General features: G+C 41.6%; 1 protein-coding gene across 5 annotated transcripts in view; it reads right to left on the reverse strand.

Moving 5' to 3' along the window:
• Positions 1–11428, reverse strand: part of L3MBTL3 (L3MBTL histone methyl-lysine binding protein 3) — a 71987-nt gene extending 60559 nt beyond the window's left edge. For 2 of the 5 annotated variants that reach the window (XM_048490867.1, XM_048490829.1), the window contains exon 1: positions 11292–11428. The gene's annotated coding sequence lies outside the window, so the exon portion shown is untranslated. Of the gene's footprint in view, positions 1–9635; positions 9789–10533; positions 10659–10947; positions 10998–11291 lie in introns of those variants that run through there. The other 3 variants (XM_048490847.1, XM_048490857.1, XM_048490837.1) reach the window with 3 other exon arrangements.
• Between the last annotated feature and the right edge of the window lie 6214 nt (positions 11429–17642).

The raw sequence follows: 17642 nt of genomic DNA on the forward strand, positions 1-17642 counted from the left end.
CCATTTTCCCTAGCTACACCTCTGCCCAGGGGAGGGCAGAAGGGAGTGCCAGCTGCCAGCTGGGAGCCCAGCTGGGGGTGGGGGGCAGGGGAGTCTACCATCCATTGCCTCAAAGAGCTGCTTTTATAAGCACTGAGGATGGGGGCAGGGCTTGGGGAGGTGTGCCCCCCCCGAGCCCACCCCATAAAAAAAATCTATACTACGTCCCTGCATGAGAGAAGGTTTACGTAGTAAGGAGGCAAACTAACAAAAGAAGGATATTAACTAATGGCCTACTGTTGATATATAAGTATGGATGATTCTGTTGACTTCACCTCAAGTAATACCTATCAACAAAAGCAGCTTACATGTTGGAATTTTTAACTGCAAGGTACCATTCTAGTCGCATGACCCAAATCATAATGTGGTCTACACAACCAGAACACATAACGTTTTTGCATTTACAAACACCCTGGAAGCTAAGACCATTGGTACATAACCTGGTCTATGTGAGAAGTTTAGTGAAGCAAACTGCCAGTCACAATCTCAAAGAAGCCTCCAAGTAATCATAAAATGTCCCTGTTCAGAGCACATTGCATTAATCAGAATGTAAGTTTACCTCTTCTGTGTGAGTGTTTTAATGGCTTATGCTAAAAGGATGATAAAAATGTGAAGATGCAATAGCATACTTTTTTAGAACTCCTAAAAGTTCAACAGAAATTGTGGCTGCCTTCTTAGACTATGCTGGAGGGTGCATCTAATCCTTTTGACAATCTTTTACTCTTTTGTTTGATAAATTAAAATAGGAAAAGAAACCTAAGCTCTTTGCACATTTTGTTGCCACATATTCAATGAATTGCCCAAATCAGCTCCTGTAAAAGGCCTGTCATGTCAGACCATCCCCACACCTGTGCAGCCAGCTCACAAGACTCAGGATAAAATGGGAACCATTTCAGTCTGTTATACACACGACTCCTTATCTGACACAGCATATATTGAATAAAGGAAAGATAGAAAACAGATAAAGCATTTAACCAGAACGTTTTCTACCCTAATTAAATACAGAAACCTGAGTAGGCAGTTGTATCACAAAAAATAAAAACAAAACCAATCAGTTCACCCAATCCTAATGAGTAGTTGTGTTACTTTAAACCATCTTCCTGATTAAAGTTAGTTTAAATCAAAATTATGTTCTTTCCACTTTGTTAATTCAGAGTAAACCAACTCATAGAGATGAAGATAGGTGATGGGCTGCCCAAATTGATACCAGAAAGTGCTGTTGAGCAAACAAGAATCAAGTTTAGAATAAGGGGGAAAGTAATTTCTAATCAGGATACAACTGGGGAAAGTCTGTTGCTGTAAGATGAGCCAATCCATTACAAGAAGTGGGTGACCTAATGAACTGGAGAGAAGGATATAAATGATTAAATTTGGGAGGGAAAGTAGAATGGGAGAGAAAAAACCATAGTCTGCCTTTCTTGAAGAGAAAGGGTCTAATATAGCCATACTTGTGGTGACAGAAAAATGGTTCTGGATTGGAAAGGGGACTCAAGGGAGCCTCTTAATATATTTGAATTTGCCTTGATGCCAATGGGGAAGAATTGCTATTGGCCCTACCTATGCATACATATACATATATGGGTTTAGGGCCCGATTCTGATTGGTGCAACAATGAACTAAGACCCCATTGGTGTGTACTGAGAAGTTTGAGCAATAATATTTATTTGTTTGTTTGTTTAGTCATTAGATTTAGGAACCGCCCACCCCCGAAGGGCTATGGGCAGTGTACAACAGAATACACGGACACATATAAATGAAAACACATAACTTAAACCCTATACATAGCAACATTCCATTTCCCAATAGGGTAATGTGGCCAGACTACAGCAAAAGGGCTATTACAGGGGTAGGGAACCTTTAACACTCAAAGAGCCATTTGGATCCGTTTTCCACGGGAAAAGAAAACACTTGGAGCTGCAAATAATAAAGATAACACTGTATATATTGGGGTTTTTTTTACCTTTTACTCCACTCATTCTGAGAAGCGCATGGATGCACCCACCCTGCTGCCTGCAGGGCGGGGAAGGATGGGGCCAGCGGTTCGGCCTTGCCGGCTGCCGGGAAAGCGCCCGCCCCGCTCCAACAGGGCGGGCAAGAGGGGAAGCCCACGGCACGGCCCAGCCGGCTGCGGGCAATTGGTGCGCCCACCCTGCTGCCTGCAGGGCGGGCAAGGATGAAGCCGGCGGCTCGGCTCGTAGAGCCGAAGTGCAAGGGCAGAAGAGCCGCATGCGGCTCTCGAGCCACAGGTTCCCTACCCCTGGGCTATTAGAATATCCATGGCAAATGTACATGGAGCAGGTGTTGACATAGGGAATGGGAATTCTAGTGGCTATCGGCACTTTCTGCTAATGGATCATGGAATCCAAACCACTATCACAGAAATATTGGTCTTTATTAACTTTTATATTATCCACTCTCAGAGTCCAGCATATCAGTTAAAACATATTTCTTTAATGTAGATGAGATCAAACAATTCAGAACATTCAGATCAAAGACCTTCGGAAAAGTAATCAGAAAAAAAACTAGCTCATAAAAGTATCCATTAATAGCAAATATTACAAAATATTAAGAACTATAAAACTGTGGTGATATAATTACATATACTGATCCAGGGATGTGTGTCTTCACCCTTTAATTATTGTATGAAATACCATATATTTTGATAAGCTAGTTTAGTAAGAATTCCATTTATTCTTAATATTTCTAGTGTTACTCATTTTTAAATGTTCATTGCTGGTCAATGAAGATATCACATAAATTGCAGTCAAACTGTACCATTGTAAAGCTGTAGGAAGTATGGGTGGCTCAAGCTTAGAATACATACGGTAATCTAAGTTCTAAGAGTCTGTTTCAGAGCCTACTGAAACTAAGGGATCAAGCAATAACAAGATGCTTATACTTAAGGCTCAGTTCACAAGTACATGTTTATCACATAGTGACTGCATAAAGAAATTCACACACACAGTCGAACAACATACACATGTAAAACAATCAAAGCTTTCATATTACCATATATAACTTCTAATTATGTACCTTAACAGAGCAGTTTACATGCTGAATCCTCAAGAGTGGTTTGTGTATCTACGGTCCTGGATGCCTTAGTTCATATAATCAAATAATATTTTAATAATTAAAGTATGAGTAGGGCATTGTACCACATCACTTATGTGGGCTGAAATGACTAATCTACTTTCTAAAACTCTTGTCAGTAGGAATATTTTGATATTTAAGTGATTTCGTTAAAAAATAAATTGTACATCAAGTGAATTATAATCACCCCTCAATTATTTAAATACATTAAAAGCTTTTTTGTCATCATCATATATGACAGTTAAACCCTGTAAATGGTATATAATCTGTGTGGTGACTGTTAATATAATATACTTCCACAGATATGTATAAAACATATACCCAAGTTAAATGTTCTGCCTGTGAAATACAGGAGACAAGGCCAACAAGCCCAGCAAGGAATGGGGCTAAAAAGGGTCTGGTATTCTAGGCAAATCAATGCATGGACATGATTCATCTCAACCTGGTCTGGACCTGCTAAAATACTTTCATTCCAGCAACAGAAAAGGGGGACAAGACTTGAATACCCCTCCCACCTGTCCATCAGCATTTAAGTGAGTGATTATACTTGTGGTTAGGGCTGTGATCTCACAGGCAGATATTTCAATTCAAGAAGATTCTACTACTTATTAACTGCCAAAGGGTAATTACAGTTCTGATTTGGGTGAGAGTGCTTTGGAAGTAACATTATCTGGCTAAATGTTACAATTTACAACTTGCTTGAGTCAAACTATATTTTTTTGGTCATCAAGTTCCAGCTGAATTTATGGCGCCCTCACAGGGGTTTCAAGGCAAGAGATATTCAGAGGTGGTTTGCCATTGCCTGCCTCTGTAGTCATGACTGGTATACCTCGGTGGACTTCCATCCAAACACCAATCAGGGCCAACTCTGCTTAGCTTCTGAGATCTGACAAGTTCAAGGTAGCCTGGGCTATCCAAGTCAACTGGTTATTCTGTTAAAGAAAAATGCAGAGGGAGTGGATGGGAGGACTTTGTTGTCCATAAGTACCACACTTTCTCCCCCAATACACTGTTCTGAACATGATATATATTATATGTGAATATGATATATATGGTACAAGGCACACAAGATACATCAGAAATTAATGTATTGATCACTCTACCAGCTAATAGATTTCCTTGCTTTAAGGGAAGTCATGAAATCTCTCAGGCTTATAGCTTATCTTAAATTTCATTCCAAACCTACTATACTAGACATGGGTCTGGAGTTCATAGCATGACAGCCTTGAGCTATCCTAGTGTGAGCTGACTCAATGGTATCTTGCTTTTCCCCTGCAAAGTAAGAGTCAAAGCAGCTCGTAAAAGTAACAGCAAACAGCCATTTAAAACTACAATAAAACAGAATGACCACATATCTCACAACCAGATATTTCAAATCAACAAGATTCTACTACTTATGAACTGTCAAAGGGTAGTTACAGTTCTGATTTGGGTGAGAGTGCTTTGGAAGTAACATTATCTGGCTAAATGTTACAATCCATTATGTGGATACATCCTTAGCTATATTATGTTTATATAGCTTTTAAAAATTATGCATGTAAAACAACAAAACTTAGTCAGAAATCAAAGCTCTCTGAAATCTAACTGTAATTCTACTAACACTTACTTAGGATTAAGTTCCACTGAACTTAGATGGATTTGTGACCCATGTAAAGTTAGTTAGGCAGGAAACTTGTAACTCACAATGCACATTCTTTTAACTAAGAATATTTTTACATTACAGGTTATACCTTGTTTTGGTAAAGTTCTGGCCCTCAGTGCCTAAAACACAATTGATTTCAATGCTAGCAGATCTACCCCCAAAATATTATAAATGTTTCCTTTTTACCCACTACAGCCCCATGGCTCAACCTTATGGAAGTTAGCCAAGGAACTTTTCTGGGGATGTACAAACAGTATTATCAGCCAAACCCCTGCATTGTCCCCTTCCCTAGTTTACATCTCTGGAAAAGGATAAAGGAGGCGGGAAGACAGATCTGGTACACAAGATGATTGCAATCAGAAATTAATACATGATTACTTTCAAGGACATAGTAAGGTAGGGGTTCTCAGGTTCAAACCCCCCCCCCCATTACATGTCCGAAGCTCCGTCCCCCGTTTGTGATTTTTTTGGTATTTTTAGTGGGGGGGTTGTTTTTGGCCTGCAGGGGGCACAATTTTTAGGCTAGCAGCACCAAAATTGCAGGGATTTGTTGGGAGACTCTCCTGATGTTTGGTGAGGTTTGGTTCAGGGGGTCCAAAGTTATGGACTCCCAAAGGGGGTGCCCCATCCTCCATTGTTTCCAATGGGAGCTAATAGGAGATGGGGGCTACACCTTTGAGGGTCCATAATTTTGGACCCCCTAAACCAAACCTGGATGGTCTCATCAGGAGAGTCTCCTAAAGATACCCAGAAATTTTGGTGATGCTAGCTTAACAATTGCATCCCTGACAGCAGGCACCCCCCCCCCCAATTCTCCTTTTAAATCCACCCCCTTCAGCATGGAGAATCTGAGGTCCCCAGTTTAAACATTGAAAGTGGGGCTGTTTCAGGGTGGGGGATAATCCACCCCCAAACAGCATTACTTTTGATTTTGTGTTAACTGGGGACCCCAGATTCTCCCTTTAAGGTGGATTTAAAAGGAGAATCTGGGCTCCCTAGTTTAAACACCATTGAAAGTGATGCTGTTTGGGCGTGGATTCCAGCATCACAGCAGCCACCCCACCAACTCAGATTTTGCACCAGGCTCCATTTTCCCTAACTATGTCTCTGCCCGGAGGGGAGGGCAGAAGGGGGCTGGTAGCCCAGCAAGTGGTGGGGCAGGGGAGTCTGCTGTTCCTGGCCTCAGAGAGTTGCTTTTATAAGCACTGAGGCCAGGAGCAGGGCTTGGGGAAGCATGGTCACCCCCCCAGAGGTGGGGGCATGACCCCGCCCCCAACCCCCTGATTAAAAATCTATACCTACATCACGATTACTTTGAAGAAAAATCTGAACACAGGTCCCCAGCTATAGTTTTAACAGTTCTCACCAGGCTGCTGCAATTATGTTGTGGTATACTCCTACAGCTAGTTTCCCTTACTGATTTGGCAGTCAATTCAAATCTATACTTCCATTATATCCAATCATATGGATCTTTTATTTGTAAGTAAGTCTCAATAATGGCTGAACTGCTGGTGAGCCCCGGCCCCGCGACGATGCGGCTGGCCTCGACCCGGGCCAGGGCCTTTACGGCTCTGGCCCCTGCCTGGTGGAATGCTCTACCTCCATCAGTCCGGGCCCTGCGGGACCTTGGTGAGTTCCGCAGGGCCTGCAAAACAGAGCTATTCCACCGGGCTTTTGGAGAGGCTGGCCGCGGTTTTACTGCCCCCCACTGAAACATCGGAATTGAAACTGAGGCTGCCATTCTCCATCCCTTGTTATTTCGGTCGGGCCCACTGTTGATTCTATCTGGGGCCGCCACTCCCCCCTTTTTCCTCTTCTATTATTTAATTCTCCCTTTTAGCCTTGGGATTGGGCGCCCGTTTTTACCGTTTTATTGGTTTATTGTTTAAATTGTATATGATTGTTGCTGGATTTTAAATGTGTTAATTTATGCTGGATTTTAAATGTGTTAATTTATGCTGTTGGAGCTGCTGTCAGAGAACAGCCATGTTGGAAGCCGCCTCGAGCCCCTTGGGGAAGAGGCGGCCTATAAATTTGAAATATAAATAAATAAATAAATAAAATATATTTTCAAGTAATTATTTTAACTTGAACACTATTTTATTTTGAAACATTTTATTATTCACAGATTTGCTCTTCAACTGAAATGTTAAATGAAATACTTTATACTTGTTCTTTCCACATCTTGACTACTCACTATAGGAACAGTCTCTGTTCAAATAAATATCTGTCTTTATAATGTTAAAACAGATGAGGTGTTAATGAAAATACATTCTATTGATCAAAAAATTATTTTGTCAACACACAACAGGAAGAGCCCAATTAAACTCAATGACTGAACCCTTCATGACCAATAAACATTATATTGTGCTCAAACAATTCACTGCTCCTCAGAATTCCAAATGAACAGTTCAGAATAAAAGTGACAAAATGGAGCTGACTTTAAAATGACAGGTCTGCTATCAATACAAAATAAATACAGCCCTAAACTTTCCAACAAATATGTCATAAGAGTTGAAAAAGCTATCTTCATGTCATTAGTTTGATTCATTTAACAGTACACTGAGAAAGCAATTGAAGATACAGTATATATGAGGAAACATCAATACTCCCTGCACTGTCAAGATGAACTAGAATTCATCCAATAAAACACATGTGGAGATATTTTTCCTGCAGTTGGAAGAGATGCTTTCTTTCCCTCAGTTAACCAGAAACTCCAAAGAGATAGTAGTTATAATAAATGAAGAAACTGATGTATCTATGTTGTTCCAAGCATCTGAAAAGGTTGTCGGGAAAAGGAATTGGGGTAGAAGACCCTTCTTTTCCCTCCCACTAACTACACCCAGAACTACAAACAAATCAAGAACTTTTTAACTTTACATTTAATTGAGTGCAAAGTACATGCATAGCATAATTTATCTGAAGAATACACCCGATTTTCAAATGTTACTTTTCCCTTCAATTCTTTAGGTTTCCTCTATGTTTGAAGGGAAATCCATACCTAAAGTACATTCCTGTACTGCATACTTTCATACAAAAAACACATCTACTACAAACTGTCTCATAAGAGAATCTGTTCTACCACATCTTCATTTAGGATTCCAAGAAAGCAGCTGTTCTGTAATTACCTGAGGAATCCACAACGAAGAGACATCAGCTTCTCACACCTGCAGGAAGTAATGATCTACCTGATAACCAAATGCACATTCTGTAAGGGTTATTTTTTAAAAATGGATTAAAGGCATCTTCAAGTACTTTGGCAAAAATTCTCTACGTTCTTCCTTTACTTCCATCCTTTCTCATTATTGACAATACAAAAGTCCTACCAGGCATCTTGACCCAGTCATACAGGCATCAGTTCTTCTTTACCACAGTCTAATTTGTTCAAGTAAAGAGACTATCAACCTTCATAAATATTCCACTGTCAATTTTTTGACATCTGATATATTTTATATATTCTTAAAAGCTGAGAACTTGTTCTCAGATTATTCCAGAAAAAGGATGTTAATTCCGTTTCACAAAACAACTTTAAAAAAAAAAACATATCTCAGAACTAAATCTGAGAGGCATTTTATATATTTAATTATGTAAATCCTGCTCTTAGAAGTACACATCTTAAAGCAAACGTGATGTGTGCCTACTGTAGTCTTCTTCATAAAAGTCCAATAAAGTGCAACACATGTTTATAAAATATAATTTAGTTAAAAGAAAAGTCTTCATTGGAAATCAAATCCCATCTAAGTTGACCTAGATCAGCACAAATACACCAGAAATAAAAGGCAAAGTAGCCAATTCATGCCATTCTGTAATAAAATATGGCAAATGGGATGAAGATGAATAAAAACATATCCACACCTGTCTACAAATGGCAAATGTGTTTTAATGCCAACGGTGCTGACAAGCAAACAATTTGATCATACAACAACACTCATAAACATTCCACTGCTAACTGTCATTTAATACAGGCACCAGAAACGTTGTAGTTATATAGAAATGGTAGACTGGCAGTAAAAAAAATCGAGACATATCTTCATATTTTGTTTTTAAAAAATGAGTGAGTCAACTCAAAATAAATGTCCACAAACTTCTAACCCACCTCCTTAGGCCCGAATTTGAATTTTCCTTCCTAGATGGATGTCTCTGATCTACCAGTAGGGGTCCCTCCTTGGCCAGTTTTGGAGTACATATTTTTGCTGTTCTTGAAACTTTTCTGGAGAAAGACTGTTCCTCACTCCAGATCTATAACGCTTCCCCCCCCCACCTCTAAAAAAACACCTTTGTGCTAAAATTTAAAAAGAGCCGCAAAGGAGAGGGAACAGAAATGCTTTTTCCTAAAACTTCCTAGGTAGGGGCCCCGATTACATGTCAGCCAAGCTACCAAATCTAAGTCGTGCCTCAGGCTGCAATGAAGTTTCTCTGCTAACCCCTTACTTTGTTCCTTCTTCACGTTAGAAGCTGCAAGTCTAAGTGAATCAGCTTTTCAAAGTGTGTGTGTGTGTGTAAATAACCTCACCGCCTCCACTCTCTCTGGAGGGAAATGCCCCAGAGGAGGACGAGACTGTTATAAGGCAAAAGGTGTGTGCGTGAGAGAGACGGAGAGAAACCGCAACTGTGAGGAAGTTGCATAATAAAAGGCTCTTGTTTGCTAATCGGGTCCCGTTTTTCTCATGGAGCCTGCGACAGAAACCGGGAAGGGGCGGCTGCTTGTGATGAACACAAGACATTTTTCACCCTTCTCTTCAGGAAAGCCTGGGGGCTCTTTTTCTCTTCCACGAGCACCGGTTCTAGGTCATTTGTTTCCTGATTCTTATAGACACCGCTCCGACAGCCAGAGCCCCCCTCTCGGAAACCAAAAATCACCCACCTTGTTTCATATACAACTATAGGGAGGCGTCTCCCTGAAGCCCAGCGTCCCTCCACACCTCCTCAACCAGACACTTCTGAGGGGGTCCCTTTCCAAACAGACTCGCTCCTTGCAAACTTTTCCCATCACACTTCCTCCTTCTGCGTGTGTGAATAAAGGGGAGGGGGATTCAGCAGAGTCCCCACCCCGCATTTCGGTTATTTCCTACCCCTTCACGCCGCCCAGCAGGCCTTTTCTGACGTGCTCGCACACTCATTACTGAGAAGCTTTAGAATGAACGCCTTCCTAGGAACAAGTGTGCCAGGGCGGCTGCTTAGGATTTGCACTGGCTGCAGGAAGCGCAAGGATCCTACCAGGCGGCAAAGTTGCCAAGCTTGCCTCGCATTGGGGGGGCACCTCTGTGAGGTTGGCAAGCGCCGTTCAGACGAAGCATCTCCTTCGGAGCGAGAAACACGTCCCTTTTCTCACACCCATACAAATCGCCGCGTCTCTTCCCGGGAGGGGGAAGGGCTGCTGTTTCAGGCGCACTCTCCCCCCCCTCCCCCGGAAGATCGCCCCGATCCCCACCCAGCACATGTTTACACAGAGAGAAAGCCACGGGAGACGAGCGCTCCCCGCCACCGGCGCCGCTGCCAGGAGCGCCTCTGCGCGTGTGGTGTGTGCGTGCGTGTGCAAAGTTTGCCCAAAATGGCGGAATTGGGGAGCTCGGTATTAGATTGCTATATACCGACACATAAGAGACACGCACACCGCCGGGCGCGCACGCACACCACAAAGTCCAGGAGCTGCAAAAGGGAGACAAGGAGGGAAAGAAAGAAAGCAAAACCCTGTGGGGCTCTCGCTGCTGCGCGCGGAGCGGAATAGGCCTTTTGCAGGCTGGGAGGCACAAAATACACACCGCACATTCAACCGGTATATCCCGCTGCAGCCCAATCTGGGTGGGAAAAGTCCTTTCTCCCTGCCCTCCCTGCGCTCTTCCAACCCGTAGCCCGCAAACACACAAAAACCCCACTGGGGGGGGGGGGGTCCCCTTCACCACCTTCTCCCACCACCCCAAATCCTTGCTGTGGTTCCCACCAGAATTAGGCATCCCCCCCCCCCTCCTAACAGCCCTTTAGAAGTGTCAAGAATTTGCTCGCCAGCTCCTCGGGCGTGTCGGCAGGCTGCAAAATCCACACCCCCCCCCCCCCCGCGTGACTGAAATGCTCCCACATTTCCCTTCCACCACCCCCTGCCGCTCTTCTGAAGGAGGGAGGGGGGATGCAAAGGGACCTCTTTCTCTCTCTTTTGTTCCTCTTGCACTCGCACTCACTTATGATTTAGGAAAGGTCCCCAGTGACCCACCCACTCTCCGGCCACTTCAGAGTCATTTGCCCACTTTCCCCAGATTAACTTCCATCCCCTGGGCTGGAGGTCAGGATGGATCTGTTCCCTCTATTTCCCCTGTCCTCCCTCTCCCCCTTTTTTTCTTCTTCTTCACCCCCGATTCCGTTTCATAAGGGAGGGCAAGGAGGTGCGCTTGCTTCCCTTTATCCGTCTCTCTAACTTTCATCCTCAGCTACGAGAGGAAACCCAAGCCCCCTCCCCCCCTCCGCATTTGGCACTGCGGTTCTCCTAGTGGGTTAACAATTAGATCGGAACCAGCCGCTTCCTTACCCCCCCAAATTCTCTCTTTATTTTTTTTTCTCCGTCTCTCGAGGAGTCCTGACAAATATGGTCCAGGGCTGCGGGCACAAGTGAGCATGCGCCCGTAGAGTCAGGGCTGGGGAAAGGGGAAACTGCTGCCGCTGCAGCAGCCGCCCGGGTGGCTGTTCTTCCTCCCGTTGCTGCTGCACCTCGCTGGGAAAGGCAGCGGCAATGATCGCGGGGCCTCTCCGGCCCCTCTGCAGCCACCACAGCAGCAACCTCAAGGTGCATCGGGATCTCCACTGATATAATGGCAATGCTGAAGAAATAATAAAAGGCAACCCGCAGCTGTGTTGAAACCCCAATTTTTAGGCTCCTTGATTAAAAGGGGAAAAATACTTTTGTTTCAAGAGACAGTAGAATCAGAGTTGTTGTTATCCCTTGCATCAAGGAAAGTCAAATGAGTTCTGGCTGTACAAGGAGACTAGAAAAGTATAAACAGGATTTTTTAAAAATAAGGAAGACTGGTCTTTACATGTCAGCATGTGCATCTATTAGCCCCTGGGATGAAGTGGTTGTTTCAGACTGGAAGGGTATGTTAAGAGACCTGGATTCAAATCCACTTTGGTCATTCACTAAATAGCCTTTGCCGAGGCATTTTCCATCACCGCATCCTTCCTTGCAGATTTCTGAGGATAAAAATGAGGGGATGAGATTGAATGCCAGCCTAAGCTTTGTGGAGGAAAGACAGGATAAGTACAAATAACTATATTAAAATATATAAAATATCACGCTCAAGCTGTTTTTGCATCCCTTGACTGTAATGATCAAGCATCACCTTCACTGACTGGAATGTACGTTTAATTTAAAAACCTTTTCCTTCATTCTGTCCCACATTAATAACATTACAAGTTATTAGATGATTATTATCATCACTTGTGAAAATGTCCTAAATATAAACTAATATGTTAGTTATTAACTAAAATTTGAAAATCTTCAGACCCCCCCCCCCCCATTCCCTAATTTCCATTTTAATTGTTTGAGAAAATTATTCTTGTTGCCCAGAGGCTGAGATTTGTGCTATACAAGTACTTTGGGCCAAATCAATCTACTATATTCCCCTGAGGGGAAAAGTCATCACAATATTTCAGTGGATGTACAAATAGGCCCCTGTCATGGGAACTGGCTAACACATATCCTGATTATAGGCCAGCTGATTTAACAGAAAATGGAAGACTTACATATTCTGCTTCAGTGGCTTTTCAGTTAAACAGCACCTTAAAAAGTTGCTCACGACAACTTTATGAGGTATAGGTACTGTTACTCCTACGGTAAAGATACAGAGCTGAAACTGAAAGAGACTGAAGTGTTTCCTTTGTGGGACTTGGGGTGAGTTGGGAGACCTGTATTCAGATCTTGATTAAGAGCATCTTTTATTGTCCATTTTATGCATGTACCAGTGATATTGGCCTGTACATGATTCCTACTGCTGCTTCTGTAGTGGTTATTGCTATTGTTAATTATTGAGGTGGAGACAGTGATCATACAAACACATCTAAAGGAATTAATGTGTGGCAGCAGGATCCATTCCCAGCCCCGACCTGAATAGCCCAGCCTAGCCCAGTCTCATCAAATCTTGCAAGCCAAGCACGGTCATCCCTGGAAAGTACCTGGATGGGAGGCCACAAAAGAAGCCTAGCGTTGCTCCACAGAGTCAGGCAATGGCAAGCCACCTCTTTGTGTTCTCTTGAAAACCTTATGGGATCACCATAAGTCAGCTATGACTTGACAGCGCTTTACACACACACACACACACACACACACACACAGAGAGAGAGAGAGAGAGAGAGAGAGAGAGAGAGAGAGAGAGAGAGAGAGAGAGAAGGAACCCGATGGGATTGCTACATGAGATGTATAGAGGACTTTCAGACACATTAACATGTGGGGTACAATAGGGATAGTTCTGTCTGTTGGCAAGAGACAATACTATGGATCAGGAAGTTTTCAGGTCAAATGGCATCTCCACCATGAACTCATCAGGTGGCTCACTCAGCCTCAGATGGCTGTACTATCTGTACTATGCAGATAAATACTGATCTACTTTACAGGCTTGTAAGAATGACAATAAGAAATAAGTATGAAGTGCTTTGAATGTTCAGAAGTGCTGTATAAAGGTTAAAGTACCTCACAGAACTGGTAAAGGATTTGGGGCATATTTTTGCATGAAACACAAGATGGGGCCCGCAGTGAATCAGAATGAGGAAAAATAATTCAGAATTTTACCTTTAGACAAAAGGTCTGGCTGCTCACTTAACCCTGGACCTTAGCAAACTACAGATCAGTTGCATTGGCTGCTGAGGCTTGGGCCTAGATGAGCACACATTTTCTTATCTAGCCCTGGACTTTGATGGTGTAATGGAAAATGTGGATATTTGTATGCCTTGCATCCTGTGTTGCAAGAGCAGATGGAAGGGGCAGAGATTCCCCCCAACTTTCCCATTCCAATATACTCTAAGCTGTTGGAGTCTACACCCCTTGTCAGTTTAAAGAAGGGAGGTAATTCATATTAAAGGAAATGGCCCTCTGTAAAAATTATTCTATTTAGAAACTTGTAGCATTTTGCACTGATAAGAAAAGGGGCAATTAAGCTTAGAGTATGCCCCACAACATCTATCACCTTATTTTGATCTATCTTTATAAGATATTATAAACTTTCAGGGGCTTGAACAGGTCAATTACTCCCTTTGTTTTCATTTTTCTTGTTCTTTTAAAAAGCATTTGACAACATTTTGTGGCTCTTGGGAACAAAAAGCATGTTCTGTATATCAAGCATTTAATTTTGAGAATTTTTTAAATTAATGAAGTCATATTTTCAGAATACCTATAGCGTTTCATAAAGTACTCAAAAATCCCTGCTGTATCTATGGCAGTCCTATTTTGTTGCCCTAATGATAAGCATTGGATTGTCAAGCTAGCTGTTAGCAGGAGAACTGTTTTTTCACGATGAGGCAAAATGTGTTACCAGTGAGGGATGATTCTCATCCTCCTCCCTGCAAATTACCTGGTGATGTACAAAACTCTGATCATTGCTGAAAAAACAGCTTGCTCTTATTTATTTCCTTTATATCTCGCCAAAAAACTCAGGGCAGTCTACATGTCATTCTTAGATACTACCTTTATGGAGATATTAACTAATCAAAAATGAACAATAACCTCTATTCATTATTATAGTTAGTATAATTACTCCAAAGTGAAAAATTAACATTGGTTTGTAATATTCTGAAATGTATTTCTTATATCTATTTGAATATTGCATTTTATGCCACTTCTCTAGAGAGAACTTTTCAAAGAAGTATACAACAAAACAGAAACAAAGAAAAAGTCTACCAATGATTTTTAAAAGATAAAAATAAGTAGGTGTATTTAGTAATATAAACAATCCAACAGAGCAGTAATATGTTGGTTTTTATTATCCTAGAAGAGGAAACAATAACTGAAAAGCAGAAAAGGTATAAAATCAGAGTGTAATAGATCATCAGGGGGACAGATCAGACAAAAATATACAAGGTGACAGGCATCAAATAAAATGGATAATAAAATCTTAAGATGGCCAAATACAAACAGTAAAAATTGGGGAGAACTCGCGGGTGGGGGGAAATCCTGGGCAGATAAAAATGGCCTTTTCCACATGATTTGTTTACAACAAATTCTGCTGCCAGATGCCATGTTTTTTTTCTTTGAATCCACACTTTCCCCTCCATTTGGTTCTGAAAACATTTCCCTTCATTTTTTTTTCGCTGTTTCCCTGATCACTTTTACTGCAATTTTTCTCTATCTGGTTCTGAGCCATCTTCCCTTGAGCATGTGATCATATTGAAATGGTCTTTATTTCTGCACCCAACCAAATATCTGATTTTTAACCATACCCCCATATAGTTGCCCAACCTCCCCTTCAGTCATTTTCTCCTCTCCCGTATCCTCCATTTTTGAAAGCAATGTTTTAATTTTTTTCCTCTTTGTCATATTGGACGAATGATGTACCATTGAAGCAAATATAAGAAGCAGGGACAATTAGATCAGTTTTGTCAATTTCACATACAGCTTGCAACTTTAATGGTTAGGCTCAGATACAAAGAAGTGATTGGGTCAGCTGTTTATATTTCATATCAAACTAGTGATGTAACATTAAGGCAAAGATACACTTTGTGTCCCCAGTTAGCAGTGAATGAAATTGACAAGGGAAGTTTCCTTTGCCAGAAGAAATTTACAGGGGATTGCTGCAGTAACCATTGTGCCTTACTGAAACTCTAATTTGACTGGAAAATGTGGGTCTTGCAGTGGAGGGGAATTTTGGGTAACAGTGCCTGCTGCAGTTGTTGGTTTTTTGCTCCCATTTTGTGTGGGTAGTTTTCAATGTTAGAAATGGAGGCTGAGGCATTTTTTGAATTGCTACTTCAATGTAACTGCGCAGTAACACTAAAACCCCTGCTCAAAAGAGAAAAAAGGGGGGGGGGTTGTTCTTCTGTGTCACAGATGACATCTCACCGCCTTTAGGAATAATACGTTTTGGCAGTAGCATGTAGAATAAATGCCACTAAAGAGATAAGGGGGAAATGATGAAGGGAATGGAGGTGTGAGGAATGATTTGACAGAAAATGTTTCAAAGACACAAGGTTTGACCACTGGGAAAATCTGTGCTAAGCTATGCATGTGGAAAAAGCCATTGTTCCAATTTGAAAACCAGAACAGCGTGTGTCAGTTGAACCACTAAGGAGACAGCATTCTACAGAGTGCCATTATGGAAAAAAATGGTGTGTCTGGTTGCCCCCTGTGTCACACCAGTGTGTGGGGAGTGTTGAATTATCAGTACTGTAAAGAAACAGTGTTGGTGGGCAAGCTGTTTTCCAATGAATGTTGTCAATCTTCATTGATCATTTTATTCATTTCATAACAGATTTCTTGAAGAACTGATTTTAGGAATTTAGAAATATAATTTGAATACCACTGACCTAAGAGAAGTACTGTACAGCTTTGAGGGACTTCTTACAGAATACAGATTTCTGCTCACTAGCAGTCACAGACTAACCCTGGGTCCCTTCCATACATGCAGAATAATGCACTTTCAATCCACTTTCAATCCACTTTGAAGCTGGATTTTACTGTACGGAATAGCAAAATCCACTTTCAAATAATTGTGAAAGTGGATTGAATGTGCATTATTCTGCATGTGCAGAAGGGGCTCTGTTTGTAATTTGTGACTATGAGACTGTAGGGAAAACTGGAATCAGCTGAAGTTCATAACTGGGTTTGGTGCTGTTACATGGGAAGGTTTAAGCATTTACTCTTTTTTTTTCTTACTAAGCTTCTCTGAGATTCAGCTGATGCACAAGAATTCCTAAATGCAGATTATGCTTTTCCACAATATTCTAATTCTGGTAAATGTGGGATTAAAAGAAAATGTACAGTTACACCAGAGAGGCATGTTTTGCATTCATTATAATGAACGATTTACATGTGATGGAGTGGGAGCTATGAATGCTGCCAAAAATTTGAAGCTACAGGCTGAGAAGGTTGAGAATGTGTAATTAGAGGTATATTGTGACATTTAAAAAAAGCTTCACACTACAAATTCTTACTGAATAGATCATTGAGAAAGATGCAGATGCACTGGCCAGATGCGTAGCGACAATGGGGGCATCTGGGGCATCTTGTCACATGGTGGGGGAGTTTCGGGGGCGGGCCATGTCAGGGGCATTTCAGGGCGGGAGGGGGCAGGGCAAGAAGGGGCGCATGAGCAGCTCATGCCCCGGGCACAGTTCCCCCATCCCTTCGTCACTGGCACTGGCCTTTTTTGTTTAATGTTTTGGAAAATATGGATGTGGAGATAATTTTATAAAATGGGTGAAACTGATTTATACAGCAAAATCAACACAAATAATTGTTAATGCAGATCTAAATTAACCACATAAGATACATAAAGGAACAAGACAAGGTTGCCCGCTATTCCCTTTCTTCTTTATCCTTGTACTTGAAGTATTGAGCAGTGATATAAGACATGATAAGAGGATTGGGGGTTTAAAAGTTGGTGTTGGAAAACCCCATAAAGGGAGATGAATTTTAATGTAAAACTGGAAGAATGTGGTGCATGACCAGGTTTCAAAATTAATAAATAGAAAACAAAGGTTTTAACAAAAATATGGAATTACAAGATAAGTAAAATGGGATATAATGTGGAAAAATGAAATATGTGAGTATTATGCTGACAAATATGAATTGTGTGTTATTTCAAAATAACTATAAAATCATGGAATGACATTAAAAATATTTGTTAAGGTGAAATGAGTTGTCATTCTTTGGGAAAATTTCTGTGATTGAGATGAA

Source organism: Sphaerodactylus townsendi, linkage group LG01 (genome assembly GCF_021028975.2).
Source record: "Sphaerodactylus townsendi isolate TG3544 linkage group LG01, MPM_Stown_v2.3, whole genome shotgun sequence".
NCBI classification, from domain to species: domain Eukaryota; kingdom Metazoa; phylum Chordata; class Lepidosauria; order Squamata; family Sphaerodactylidae; genus Sphaerodactylus; species Sphaerodactylus townsendi.